This window comes from Alosa sapidissima, chromosome 24, assembly GCF_018492685.1.
Source record: "Alosa sapidissima isolate fAloSap1 chromosome 24, fAloSap1.pri, whole genome shotgun sequence".
Lineage (NCBI taxonomy): Eukaryota > Metazoa > Chordata > Actinopteri > Clupeiformes > Clupeidae > Alosa > Alosa sapidissima.
The window spans coordinates 25,855,886-25,871,606 of NC_055980.1; the positions used below are offsets into that span (position 1 = coordinate 25,855,886).

At 41.1% G+C, this 15,721-nt stretch overlaps 1 long non-coding RNA gene across 1 annotated transcript; it reads right to left on the reverse strand.

Moving 5' to 3' along the window:
* Positions 1–13,398: 13,398 nt before the first annotated feature.
* LOC121700321 lies at positions 13,399–13,978 on the reverse strand. Its single transcript, XR_006027184.1, has 2 exons — positions 13,777–13,978; positions 13,399–13,471 (listed from the first exon to the last, which is right to left on the reverse strand). It is a non-coding gene; the product is annotated as an uncharacterized LOC121700321 (long non-coding RNA).
* Positions 13,979–15,721: the final 1,743 nt, after the last annotated feature.

Sequence of the window (15,721 nt, forward strand, 5' to 3'; positions counted from 1 at the left end):
AACTTTTCGTAGAGTTTGGACTAACTAGTGACGGGATAGGGGTCGATGAACTCGGGATGGTCCAAGGATTCAGACGCTACCTCAATTGTGAAAAACAGACAAAAGAGTCAAGGATCACGCGCATGAATGCATGTCCAGCATTGAACTGGTGGTGGCGCTAGACTGTTCAACTTATATGCATAAAAATTGCTGTGAGTGATTGGGACAGTGTCCTGACTAATGGTATCAAGTTTTGTTATGTTAACTCAAAGCGTCACAGAGATGTTAGTCCACTTCCTGTTTGGCGGGTTCATCACCGTATTTGATTGGCTGTCACGGGCAAACAAAAATGAAATTGAAAAATCTGACAAGTATCGTTTATGTGGCTCGGGCAGAAGATCATCTCCGCCAAGTTCCGTTTAAATCGGATTAAATTTGTGAACGCTGAAACTTTTCGTAGAGTTTGGACTAAATCCAATATGGCGGAGGTCCAATGTGGCGGAAAGTGACGTAATAGGGGTCATTGAACTTAGGTCGGTCCAGGGATTCCAACGGTGCTTGATATGTGAAAATCGGATGCACCGTTCAATGGTTACATGCGTGAATGCAATCCAGGTTCGACCCATTGGTGGCGCTAGAGTGTTGGGCATAGAGTTGTGTAAATTGGTGAAAGTGATCACGGGACAGTGCTGAATCAGTGTGCCGAATTTCACTTTAGACCCAGCGGTTCAATTTTCGGCCAGATTTTGACCTGTTGGTGGCGCTAGACGGCTGGGTTTAGAGGTCTGTAAATGAGTGTGAGTGGTGAGTGGAGTGTCCCGAAACTTTCTGCCAAAAAATCTGAACTTTTTAGCCAGGCGTTCTATGGGCTGCCATAGACTCCAATGGCAGACTAATAATAGGAAAAGCTAGTAACTCAAGCACTTACCAGTTGTCGCAAATACACTGTGAAGTGAAAGTGCTGAAAAATATGTAGATATGTCATGAACACAACATGAAGGTGCATCTCAAAAGTTTTGCTGATTATCAATATGCAGTCAGTGATCATATGCAATTTCAAGCCCATAAAAGTTTTATCAGATTCAGTGAACATCTCACACTCCGCTAGCTTCCCATCCCCTGAGTACAGTGTGAATAAAAGTAAGTCTCTGTAGGCAGCTCTGATAACTGGAAACAAAGTGGGGAATCTCTTACCTATGTATAGAAATTGCATTAACCCTGCAAGATAGACAAAAAACTTGAATTATGATCACTTCACATTCCAGTAACTTCATTGATGATTACATCAAGGCTGTTATGTAGGTCAGTCATGAAACGGGTACCTTTCCCACTGTCATTTTCATCAAAAGCAAACTTTTCAATTTATCCACAGCATTAAAGACACAATCCCCTTCCAAAAAATCATATTTGCCCACCTCAGTCATACATTTTCACATATTTCACATTGAAATCTAATAGATTGAAATATAATAAATGTGACAGGGTGGTACATTTCATGATAAAATGGCTCTAGTTATCCAATAACAGTTAAGTTGTTGACTTAACATACATGCCTTCAATTAGAAATGTAATTTGCTTAGCAATGATCATGTTAACTAGCCTGGGTTTTCCCATGCTGCCCTACGCGCTCACACAGGATGTGACAATCATGTGTGCTGGTCAGGTAGCCTAGGCCTTTTGTCAGAGAAGAACAAAAATGTTTCATAAAATGTAACGGAATGGAACGATGGTGTTGTAGAAATGTAGTGCAGTAGAAAGTATACCTAATTGATGCAAAATGTAACACAGTAAAAATAAAGTATGCACTATACAGTAGATTCTACTTAAGTAAAGTACAGAAATGTGGAAAATGTACTTAAGTACAGTAAAGAAGCATTTCACCACTGGTGTCAAAATCCCTGGAACTACATTGGATACATTTAAGCTGCCTCTCAAAAGAGTCAATAGATTTGACAAACCTAACGGATGTAGGTAAGGCATGCCATAGCTATGGCCTCAAAAGCCCCTGCATGTACAAACAGATGCATTTGACCTGCGGCACCAAGCTGAGAGATGCGAACAGGGAATCTCAGTCATATTGTAGTTGTACTGCATTGAACAGCACTCTCCAATATCAAAATCCACAGATGAGGTGCCCTTCAACAAGTCACCTAACCACCAAGTGCTCCCTGAGCACTGGATTGAAGGCTCCCCACTAATCTCGGTGTGTAAGTGTGCTCCTAGAATGTGTGGGTGTGTGTGCGTGCATGACAAGCCTCTGAATGAATTGTCTTACCAATTCAATGCCTTTTAATTTGAAACATTTGGGTACAAATCAAAGTAAACCTGCACAACATAATTAAAACAATTCATATTATGTATAATGAATGAATAAAATAACCTACACATGGCTTCAAGAGAGGGTCTTGAAAATCAAGTTGAAATATTGCTGTCTTCATTGGAAATCAGTCACCTGCAAAACAGAAATGTTAGTGAAATTATAGCCATTCTGGTGATAGTGGAATGTTACATGTATGGTATATATTAATCAATTAAATTATTGTTGCACAAAAGCAATCAATACATCCAGGATAAGTGACTGAGCTGAGCTCAATGAATCCAACACAAGAGCGTCCAGGCTTAATTGGTTGCAAAGACCAAGACCAAGATGAGCAGACACGGATTAATTAAATTGATAGAATTTTAAAGAACCCTTGACATTGGAATAGTGCTGGGCAGTGCTCGAATTACGTGGGAGCCAGAGGGAGCCGAGCTCCCATAGAGTGAGGACTGGCTCCCATGAAAGCAACAAAGTCAAAAACTTGAGGGGGTCTCTCATATCTGAAGGTGTCTGGCATTCAAGGGCGTAGGTTTAGTCTCAGCTTCGGTGGGGACACATCCCCAACACAACAATACCAACATTATTGTTTCAATACCAATACTAAGTGAAGAATCTCGATTTCGATACTTTTACGATTTTTTTAAATTTGCTTTGGTTTGTGTGATTTGTGAGATCATTCACATCAGTGGCAATCATAGAATTTGATTGACCCTCCACACACACACATACACACACATAGAAAGTGATGGTTGTCATCAGTGTTGGGCAAGTTACTTCAAAATCGTAATGTATTATGTATTACTCTTTACTGTCATTTCAAAGTAATTTGTTACATTATAATATTACTGTATCTGAATTGTAAGGCATTACACTACTATTGTATTACTTTTACCAAAATATCTAGAAATATGGATTTGGAATTCTAAATGCAGTTTATTATGCTCAATGCAGCTCATTGCACTTCTAATGGACGGCGATGTGGTATAACATAATGAATGAGCTAGGCTTAAGGCTAACAACAGTAGAATGCAATAGGCGCAGTGATGGCTCATGATGCAATACAAGGAACAATCATAGCCAGAATTTTGTTAAAAGCAGACCGAAAAGCAGTCGAAGTCTGGTCAATTGTGATAGAAATGCTGTAACTTTAGGCTTAGGTCTACTCATTAAAATCAACAGAGAGCCCACTACCTGTATATTGTATAACCCAAAACTTAGGGGCCGTTTATACAAGAACGATTGCGAAGGAAGACGACAAAATATTTGAAGTGCCTTTAGTTTACACGGCGACCCCGCCATCGGGGCTTGAAGACGCAAAAATCTGAAGACTCCTTCCAGAGTGTAGAGTTTTGAAGACGACCCGGGTTGCGTCTCCGTCTAAACGGCTAAACCAAAGATCCTTGATTACCTCTCTGGCTAAACTGTCAAATTAGAATGTCTGCGCGTGACGTACCGGGGTTCTATCACACCACCACCCAGCGGTCTGGAATGCATATCCAATCGAATATCACATACTCTTGCGTCTTCATATAAACAAAGATTTCCCCCTGAGAATGCTCGTCTAAACGCGAATAAAAAACGTATAAACGTAGCCTTAAAGACATGTCAAGATAGGCTACACAGTGCCGCTGCTGGCCATTTTGGTGCCCTAACTGGTGAAATACAGTATTAACCTAAGTATGTCATCATATGGCCAACTATAAAGATGTAATCTGCCTGTTCTCAGGGATGGGTAGTATTTCTGAAACATGTAATATGTATTTCAAATACAAAATATTTTGTAATTTGTATTTTATTGGGTTGAAGGAAATGGCTCTGTATTTTGTATCAAAATACTTTATTGGTGTGTATTTTTGTATTTTAAAAATACTGCAAAATACTATATGTGAAAAACACTAAAAAAGTAGATACTACACACAGGTGTAATGAATAATTGGTAATTAGGCAACAATGGTTTATGTTTATCGCAATCAGCTAATGTGAGAACAGCTGTGTTCAACGACACTCACAGCTTTTCAGTGACGGCTATTGCTGAAGCATCAGCTCTGGTCTGAAGTATAAGTAAGTATATAAGTATAAGTATACTGTATATACTCTTTTGATCCCGTGAGGGAAATTTGGTCTCTGCATTTATCCCAATCCGTGAAACACACTCAGCACACAGTGAACACACAGTGAGGTGAAGCACATACTAATCCCGGCGCAGTGAGCTGCCTGCAACAACAGTGGCGCTTGGGGAGCAGTGAGGGGTTAGGTGCCTTGCTCAAGGGCACTTTAGCCATGCCTACTGGTCGGGGTTCAAACCGGCAACCCTCCGGTTACAAGTCCGAAGAGCTAACCAGTAGGCCACGGCTGCCCTGAAGCACTGGTGTGAAGTCGTACGCAAGTAAAGATGAGCAAGTTTACCTGTGCAACTTCACATAAGGACACCGACAAAGGCAACAATGTCCTATTGTCGCATGCCAATCTTTAACAGAAAAAATGTCAGATATCTCAATGAACCACAATGACATCAATAGATGGTAAGGTGTTGAGTGTGTTTGAATTTCCTTCCTTGTAGCATCCTTATCTGCATTCCACAGTGGGGAGAAGTTCACCTTGTTTAATTAAATAACAATCATATTTCCTTATTAGCTGCATACTTGAGGTTGGAGATATTAAGGCACGTCAAGTTTCTCACATACTGGAACTTCAAGATACATAGCGTTATGATTTTCTTATTCAGTTCTGCACTGGACTTGAATTACGAAATTCGGCACAGATACACAATTTTGGCCTATTGATTACGTTGCACATTATGGCAAAGGGGCCATGCCGCTCGTTATACGTTTTCCAAAGTATTCTGTATATAGCAATACAATAAAATAGAAATACATGAATACATTTAGATAAAAAAAAAAAACAATAATTTCATGAAATACAGCTTGTTCAGGAGTCTCGAAGCTCGAGTCCGACGAGTCAAGTCTGAAGTCTTTTGAGTGGAGTCGCAAGTCAAGTCTGAAGTCATTGTTTTTGCGACCTCATTGTTTTAGGCTAATGAAAAATAGTTTACGCAAGTGCAAGGATATGTGGATTCAATTCATCATGTTTGCGATGTCATTAGATCAAATAAATGTTCAAAAAACTCAAAAAGTCAAAGAAAAGCTTTATGGGATGAGATCATAGAAGAAATATCTGGTGTCTCGCAATGTTCATTTCTATGGAAATGCACCTAGTTTATCTTTTATTTATTTGCATTGTGCAGGCTACATTCACAAATACACTGCAAGATTGGCAACCCAGTGACTTCTATTCTGTGCTATAGCCTATGCGACTGTCCGTGCGGCACATAGCCTATTCAACATGACTCCTAACATTGGTTGAAAGATTACAGAAGGTTTAGCTGTGACAATATCCTGGGTGATCCTAACAGCTAATGTTATTTTACACAGTAAAATCCGAATTTGAAAGCCTGGTCACCAGTTGCCAGTTTGTATGGCTAGTTTGCCTACTTAGACTCTGCATCATGAAAAAGCTTTGTATGTCCCCTTTCTTCTTCTTGGGTGGCATAGCTGATCTACAAACCACAAAAAGGGGCAAACATGTACATGCCGAAGGGCAAAGGGAATATCAAAATGTTTTACTTTGGCCTTTTATGGGGTATGTATTGGCAGACAGCCCTGGTAACTTACCGTTGTCGTTGACACACCTGCTCGCTTGACTGCCAGTGCAAAGTAGCCTGTGCATTGGCACTCTCCATGCGTGTAGCGTGCGTGTCAGATAACCCTCCCCCCTCCCCCTCGGTTTTTCAGCCAATCAAATGACGTTTCTAGTACTGTCGTGCTGGCTGTCGGAATGATCAGCAGCACAAATAAGTTCGCTAAAATATTGGTGGGGACAATTTTGTCATCTTAACATTTTGATTAGGACTAGTCCTTAGCGTCCCACCCTAAATCTACGCCCATGCTGGCATTGCAATTTAATCTTAAACAACCGCTCATTATCCATCCCTGTGCGATCTCTTACCATTAAAGACGTTAAATTAAAATATAGGCTACTGCTGGACGTAGACCTACCCTACGCTCTTGAACGCAGCATGACACTTCACCACCACACCACTAGACTTTATGAGCAAACCGTATACGATCGTTTTGACAGCACTCGCAAATCTGAAGAAGTCACCCTGCTTTGATGCGAGTGTTTTGTCTATTTACATAGGCGTTAATTGGGCTAGCCTATATGGTTTGATATGTGGTGAAAAGTCCTGTTTGCTGTTGAACTTGCGCTTCACCTCTTCTATGTTGATTGACAAAGCCATAAATTATGGCCCATAATGCAGCCTACAATGATTGTGTTGTCTGATGATCTGTAGCTATCCTCTGCAATTCAGAGCTCCGAAAAGTTCCCAGATATTTTGAAACACCTGTTAGCAATCTCTGATGTCGGAATATTCAATGGCTACCCGACAATATCTCAGTGCAAACTCCAGAATTGTTCGTCTATTAATTTTCCACGGTTCAACAATACTAGAACATAGTTTGGCTGCAATGGCTTATAATTTCTGCCCGTTAGTGCTTTTAAGTTATAGCCTACTACATGCATTATTGTGTTTGACACTGAGGATAGCCTATCTGAGACGGTGGTCTGGTTCAAATGAGTTACGTTGTGAAATTGAGAATGACAGACTAATCGTTTAGTCTATTTCTTTGTATTGTGAAATTGAAATGAAATATGGACTAGTACAATCAATAATATGTTGAAATTAATTAAAAGCAATCAATTTCTATGAAAAATCTGTCTGTTTTGTGCGTGTGTCAAGGTAAAGCCTAGGCCTACCGTGCGCATATATTGTATGCCTAGGCTAGGCCTATTCATCGCCTTGTTAGGCTATGCACGGGGTGTGCCAACTTTTTATGAGATAGAGAGACCCCCTTAAAGACAAAAAGATAATTCGAGCCCTGGTGCTGGGCGAGATTCGATGACGTAACGTCATTGAAAGAGCGACTTTGAAGGACCCATCCTTGACTTTCAGAAACGACCTAGATGTCTTATGGCGGAGTCTCTATCGGCATCACCGGCGGCCATCTTGTCACAGGCAAGCTATCTGGTGGGCTCTGTGGTACCTGATGTAAGGTGAGTGATCTGCATGAACACAAATACTCGTATCTCGCTGAAATCTTGATGGATTTACAAATGTTTTTTTTTTTTTTTTTTTTTTTTTTTACAAACGTTATTAGCGTAGCTATAATCTGGATATTTGAACATTTATATATTGAACATTGAGCCTTTATTATACATCTATGAGTAGAGCAGCTTCATTGCTTCTTCTACAGTGTAAAGTAGATAGTGATGGTCTTTTCACAACAGCAACACCTCTGTTTAGAAGAAAATTGCAACTACTGTCGCGACCACCATGCGCAAGTAAAAATGGTTACGGCGCTCCTGTGACGTCCCATTGTCACACGACAGGTCGGGAATGGTGAGTACAGTATGTAAAAGACATAATGAAAAAGAAAGGCAACACCGCCACAGTGATAAAGCAAAGCAATCTTCAATGGAATGCAATGGAATCTTTTGGTAATTCAATGTTACTCAACCAGATGTCAGACTGAATGTAGTATTCTACAAGATCCTCCTCAGTCAGGTTAAACCAATCTATTCTCTCCACACACAAGTTGTTATTTTCCAGACTATAAGACTCACACCGGAGTATAAGTCGCACCAGTCAAAAAATGTTTCATGAAGAGGAAAAAAACATATATATATATAAATATATATATGTTGCACCTGAGTCGCAGGACCGGACAAACTATAAAAAAAAAAGTGACATATAAGTTATATGTATATTGCCTAGATTTACAGATTAAAAAAAGCCACATGATCAGTAGTTGCAAATTCATAATTAATCCTCATGGCCTCTAAATAATCATGTCCATCAGCCGTGCAAATGCAGTGATCCAGCCATGAGGGTGTGTGCCTTGCCTCACGGATATAAATGTAGCTACTATCAGGCAAGCGCACTTTGCTAGAAAGAATCAGACCATTATCAGAATAAAACTGCATTAAATGTTGGCAAATAAGGAGCTGCCATCAGAAACATCTGCATATATATCACCCACAATAAAGAAGCATGTGGAAGCATTATCTTGAATGAAAGACATGACACAAGCTATTAAGATATTCATCTTCATTTTGATCATTTGAAGTCGTACTGCGCAGATTTAATTTTGTGACCTTAGCCATCAAACTGAATCTCGTTTGATAGATGGTTCACACATAAATTATTTTCACTTCCTGCGTCTTCAAAGTCATCAAAGTTAAACTTGTATTTATTTATTGTTAATAACATCATCAATATCAAGTCGTGCTCATGCCCCCTTGGCGGAGACAGGGAAAACCAGTAACAGGAGGCACATGACATAGGACACAGGAACTATAGACCCTTTCAAGAGAGTTCTATTATCAGCATCATAGTTGGCCCCACAAGGCTTCCGTTTTCTATAGACCCTTTCAACAATAAAAGCAAAAGCAATGCTTGTTCCATTTGGTTCCCAATCAGGAAAATATTATTTAAAGAAGCCCTATGCAGGTCTGGTTATTCCTTCGCTGTTTCTGGGTTTTCGCCTGATTTGGGCTCGCATTTTTCACGACATAGCTCCCCCTGCAGCTTCGGTAGCAAGTGACTGCTACGCTAAACCCCCACTAGCTAGCGAGCTAGCCATCAATAAACCAAGCTAAACACATAGGGCTCATAGAAGTTCACCCAAGGGTAGGCTACTTACAATTTCAACAGCAACAATGCCAAGTCGGAGTTCGTTTGGCAGTCTTCTTAGAAACTACAATCTGACTACATTTCCGCCGAGTTACATCCGGATGTGTTCGGACCGCGACCAGAAAGTTGCATATTCGTTTTTTCCGCGGAGAAGCACTAGGGGGAGACGAAGCACCCACCAAACGATGGAATGTTAAAACGGAAGCCTTGTGGGGCCAACTATGATGCTGATAATGGAACTCTTTTGAAAGGGTCTATAGACGCACATGGCACAGGAGGTGAACAAAGGAGACACAATGGCATTCAGAAATCAATGTACACAGGGAGAACAGAACAAGATAGGACAAGACCCTTACACATACATGATTATAACCCAGTATTAAACTGAAACTGTACACCTGCTAGCTGGCACAGATATAGACATATTCTTTGCTTGCTCTATGAAATGAAATGCATCAGACAGGTGTCTGGTAAATGTCGTCCCGCATTAACATGCAAATTGACTCACTGGACAAAAACATGTTGCTAATTTAATGCCACGCAACACTACACCACATTTCACAATCATAGGTAGCTCAGCGAACAGACAAGGTTCTGTAGCCTCGGTTTGGTTCACAATGGTCGCCACTTTACTAAGGTGAATAGTTAAAATAGCTTCAGGGTCATTCCACATCAATTCAACCAGAGCCCACACACTTAGGTCTAGGCAAAATGTACATGGGCAAAATGCACCATTGAGATCAATATGTTTTATATAGAGTTACCACAGTGCCACCAGTGGTTGTATAGAGTAACCTGTGGTAACTCTATACAAAACATATTGATCTCTATGGTGCATTTTGCCCATGTTCAGGGTGGAAAAAAAAAGAAAAAGATTTTCATAAGTCAAATTGGTGTTTTTAAAAAGAAGGGATCATGGAGAATAAAGAAAAACATTTAAAAAAAATATATACTTTCCAGAGCTCTGAATGGCAGAGGATAGCTACAGATCACTTAACACAATCATTGAAGTAGGCCGTATTATGGGCCATAATGTATGGCTTTGTCGCAAGTTCAACACCAAACAGGACTTTTTCAGCACATATCAAACCATGTAGGCTGGCCCAATGAACGCCTATGTAAATAGACAAAACACTCGCATCAAAGCAGGCTGACTTCTTCGGACTTGCGAGTGCTGTCAAATCGATCGCAAGCGGTTTGCTCATATAGTCTAGTGGTGTGGTGGTGAAGTGCAGTCATGCTGCGTTCAAGAGCGTAGTTCAAGAGCTCAGATTTTTGACTTTGTTGTTTTCATGGGAGCCCGTCCTCTCTCTAAGGGAGCTCGGCTCCCTCTGGCTCCCATGTAATTTGAGCACTGACTCATTGTTAAAACACATATTGTTTCAACCACACATGTTAAAAAGTTTCAGTTAAAGTTTGATTTTCCATGCATTATCTCAATTAGATTTGTATAGCAGCAAAGGAAGATACATGCTGTTGTTTATGCACAAAGTTACAAGCAAGAACATTTATATGTGAGGTGATTGAGTATACTGATATGTAAACAAAGTAAAAAAAAAAAACCTTTTGCTTACCTATAACACAGTCTGTCCAGTCAGAACTTTTCCGAGAGCACTAAAACACTTTTTTTTAAGTTTCACCAAAATGTCTTTGCGACTTGTGTGCTCTCTGTAATAGAGAGGACTGACCTTAACACAGTATTCTGAGAGAATATCTCCCAAAGGCATCCTCACAAGCAGGTTTTCTTCAGAGTAACTGATCAGGTGTGATTTTAGCGATGACATCTCCTGTTTGTTCATTGGCTCAGCAGGTACAGTGATTGTGAGTGCAGGTGTACAGGTTTGTGCACTGGATTTATACTGTTTCTTACTGAGATAAACAAATATGTCTCGTAAGGACCCTGTGCATTGTGTTGGGAATGCCATAATATTGTGTGTGTGTGAAGGGGGGGGGGGGGGATGAGGGAGAAAATAAACACCTGCCCAGAGATGGAAAGTAACAAAGTACAAATACTCCGTTACTGTACTCAAGTAGATTTTTCACATTTTTACTTTACTTTATTATTTATTTTTGAGGCAACTTTTTACTTTTACTCCTTACATTTTAACATGAATATCTGTACTTTCTACTCCTTACATTCTACAAAATTGGCTTGTTACTTTAGTTTCAAATAATTTCAGTGGAGTTACCGTTATTATTTCCCGCGTCTTCAATAGTGGATGGGAATATAAGTTGCACTTGACGCACCACTACAAGATGACTCGACAGATTTGGACGGCATTCATTCGCTGCAAATCATTGCAGCTTGATGGCAGTAACATTAACATTAGCACATAGTATGTCTCAATTAAATTTAGTCAAAAATGCCCTCCTCTCCTCGCCTTTGGTGCTTTCCTAACTTCTAGCTGCAGTGTAGCCTATATCTTTAGCAATAAGTAGATGCAGCATTGGGTCTTGAACAGAGATGTAGTGGAGGCTAAACGCAAGTAAACGCAGTTTACCCACCTCTGAAATTTTAATTAGAGTTTATCCACCTCTCAAAAGAGTTTATTCACCAATTACAACTGTTAACATTTAAAAATCACACTGTATTATCCACAATAACAATATGTACACTCATAAACACTCTATGAACCACTTAATGCCACTTGCATTGTTATAAACATTGGACAATAACCTCCGCCATCGGTCCACCTTACCGTGATCACAGAATTCATAGTTTAGGCCTACCCACCTCTTATTTTACCACTACGGGTTTGAAATATTCACAGGAATCCATAGGAATTAAATATTCATGTTGTTTTATCCAATATTAGTTGTGCAGATATATAGTTCATCTTATAGGCTACGCACCCATGAAGAAAATGCAAAAATAGAGACTTTTATGTAATTATTCCATTTTGTGTAGTCATTCAGAACCTGACATACAATCCAAATAGTCTACAAAAAAACTCAGAAATGCATACTTTTATTGTCAGTATGCATTTTGGGTAACCATTAGTCCTATGGGGAGTTTCCATGGGGCATTACATAACACATGAGCATACCTTAGCAAATAATGGTCTAAAGTACTCATTTTTCATTCTATATTGATCTACTTTTGCACACAGCTTCGCAAGACCTGGTGCTAGGGCTCAGTTGTGTTTCTAAAATCATATCAAGTGACCTGACCTAGACTATTTGTAATAGTCTTGTGACTATTTTGTCACAAGACTACTTTTACTTTTATACTTTAAGTAAATTTCCAAGCCTGTACTTTGTTACTTTTACTTGAGTAAAGAAGTTAAATCAGTAATTCTACTTTTACCAGAGTATTTTTCAACACAAGTATTTGTACTTCTACTTGAGTATGGGAAGTGAGTACTTTTGCCATCTCTGCACCTGCCACGTGCCTATCTAGTCTTATAACACCTCTGCACACACACACACACACACACACACACACACACACACACACACACACACACACACACACACACACACACACACACACACACACACACAGACAGACAGACAGAGACACACACACAAAGTTAACTAACACTGCAGTGGAAAGAGTCCCTCATTTGATTAAATTGTCATGAGGATGTGATGCATGCCTCCCTCCTGCCTCAGATGCATGACTCAACTGCTGGGCTTGTGAACCAGCCTCTGGCTCATTCTGGTTATCATACTGTACAGCACACCTTCCAAAAAGCCCTGCAGGGCTTTCAAGTTTAAAGGACAGGCAAGAGTGACATTCCCTGTCGACGCCCCACTCCCCACCCGTCCAGTGATCAAAAGGGGTGGCGGGTCGGACAGGTTGCTGGAATGGGGGTGTTTCCTTAATAGAATAGAATAGAATAGAATAGAATAGAATAGAAGCTTTATTTGTCATTGCATAAAATACAGAGTATCAACACAACGAAATTCAAGTTGCCACACTTGGTCAGTGCTTTTTTTTAAAAGAGCAATAAATAATTAATAAATAATAGGTAAACATACAGAAAAAACATCCCCAATATGCCCTGCCCTCTCTCTTACTCTCCCACACACTCTCATCCACCCAGCCCCAAACGCAGCACAACATTTACACAGAAAAAAATACCCTCCAAACCCTCCCAGACAGAACACCCTCCAGCACACATGAGTAAAATAGCAAGAAAAGTGCCTGTCAAGTTCTCAGGGGATTTTCTACTTTACTTCTGCCCAAACTTGAAAAAGGCCTTGGTCATCAACAGGGTTAGATCAGTTGGAATCAACTCACACGTTTTCTTCTTTAATCTTTCTTCTTTGTTTTATTTAGTTAGCTTCTCATGTTCAATTATGATTTGTCATTAGTTAGATTTGGTTACAATTTGCAGTTGTGCAAATAATCAGAAGTTTAACTCAGATTAAATCAGTTTACATCAGGCTATGTCAGATTGCGTCAGGTTGAAAACCTTTACAAGAAAGAGAAAACAAAACACAAAATACAGCAATTACCAAAAACTGCCTACCTTCAAATATACAAACAAATATAAAGTTCTCCTTAACCTTACATTCATTTAACTATGCAACATTACTACAAAAGCACAGTCACTACCGTGGTTTTACTCCCATGCTACTACTATCATGCTATTACATGAGCTAACATGAGCACAAGGCAGTTAGAAATTAGCTATGTTAACTTTAGCACTCTTATCAACAAAATTTGCATTTAACATTAAACAACTGAAATATATTAACATCAAAACCATCATCCTACCAGTAGCATCCCTGGAAATGCCCAGCAAGTAAAGTATTTCCCCACTTCACCCTTTATCTTCAATAACAATTCACCATGTGCTTCTCAGCTAAACTTCACAGCTTCTTACTACATGTGCTTGAAGATAGCTCTGCACTTCCTGCTTTCTGGCATGAGAACTGTAAAGTCTCCACTTCCCTTTTCAAAATAAAAGTCTCTTTTTTTTTTTTTCTTTTTTCTTTTTTTTTTTTTCACTCAAAACAAAAGTCCCTTTCCACTTGCGATCCAACAGCACAGTGCCTAGTGCATAGGTGCACAGAATGCAATATTGTCCAGGGGGTGTTTGAGGTTCAACATGGCAGGGGAGGGGAAGATTGGGGGGGTGGGGAGTGGCCACAGTTTGCAGAGGGTTCTTTTTTTGGTTTAGTGAACGTATGGCCCAGGGGAAGAAACTGTTGGCTAGTCTGGCGCTGCATTTATAGACCTGAAACGCCTGCCGGAGGAAAGCAGGTTGAACAGGTGGTGGGCAGGGTGGGCAGAGTCCTTGAAATGGATCTGGACCTGTTGAGGCAGCGGGAGTCGGCGAGCTCAGAGGGCAGCCTATGATCTTTTGGGCTGTGCCTATGATCCTCTGCAGAGCCTTCCTGTCTGCAGCCGAGTAACCCGCATACCAAGCTGTGATGCAAAAGGTGAGTATGCTTTCAATGATAGACCGGTAGAATGACACCAGCAGCTTCTGTTCGAGGTGGTTTTTCCTGAGAATTCTTAGGAAGTGGAGTCGCTGTTGGGCCTTCTTAGTTATTGCTTTGGTGTTGATGGAGCAGGTGAGATCTTCGGAGATGTGTACCCCTATTTGAATGATGACACCCTTTCCACGCAGGTGCCGTTCAGGTGGAGAGGGGCAAGTGCAGGGCGGTTGCATCTGAAGTCTGTGATGATCCCCTTAGTCTTTGAAGTGTTGAGAAGTAGCTTGTTGGCTGAGCACCAAGCTAAGAGTTTCTGGACCTCAGCTCTGTACTCAGACTCATCGCCGCCTGAAATGAGACCGACCACAGTGGTGTCGTCGACAAATTTTATGATGAGGTTGGAGGGGTGGGAAGGAGAGCAGTCCCATGTGTAAAGTGTATGGAGTGGGCTCAACACACAGCCTTGGGGGGAGCCAGTGCTGAGAGTGAGTGGGGGGGAAAGATGGTGGCCGAGTCTCACTTCTTGTGGTCTGTTGGAGAGGAAGTCTTTAATCCAAGCACAGGTGGAGGGAGGGAGGTGTAGGTCCAGGAGTTTTTTTAATCAAAATGTCCGGGATTATTGTGTTGAAGGCTGAGCTGAAATCTATGAAGAGTAGTCTTGCATAGTTGCCAGGGCGATCTAAGTGGCTCAGCGTTGAGTGGAGGGTGATGGCAAAGGCATCCTCAGTGGAGCGGTGTGCCCTGTAGGCAAACTGGTGAGAGTCAAATGATGGAGGGAGGAAGGCCTTGATGTGCTGGGCGACCAGCCTTTCTAGGCACTTCATCGCCTCAGATGTGAGTGCAATGGGCCTGAAGTTCAGGCTTTTGCAGGCAGATGTTTTTGGAACTGGGATGATAGTGGCGGATTTCCAGCAGGATGGGACGATAGCTAGGGAAAGGGAGATGTTGAAGATCTTAGATCTTAGTGAGAATCCCAGAGAGTTGGTCTGCACAGGGCTTGAGTACTTTGCCTGATACTCCGTCAGGTCTGGCAGCTTTCCTTGGGTTCACTTCCCTCAGTACCTTCCTCACCTGATGTTCCTGGAGGGAGGGGGGGGGGGGGGGGGGGGTTGGGTGCAAGTTGGCCATTCACCTCAAACCGGGCAAAGAAGCTGTTTAGTTCCTTCGCCATTGTAGCATCAGCGGAGGGAGGTGTGATGTTTTGGCCCTTGTAGTTGGTGATGTTCTGTAATCCATGCCACACACGTGGGTTGCTGTCTGTGATGTGATGTATCCCTCGA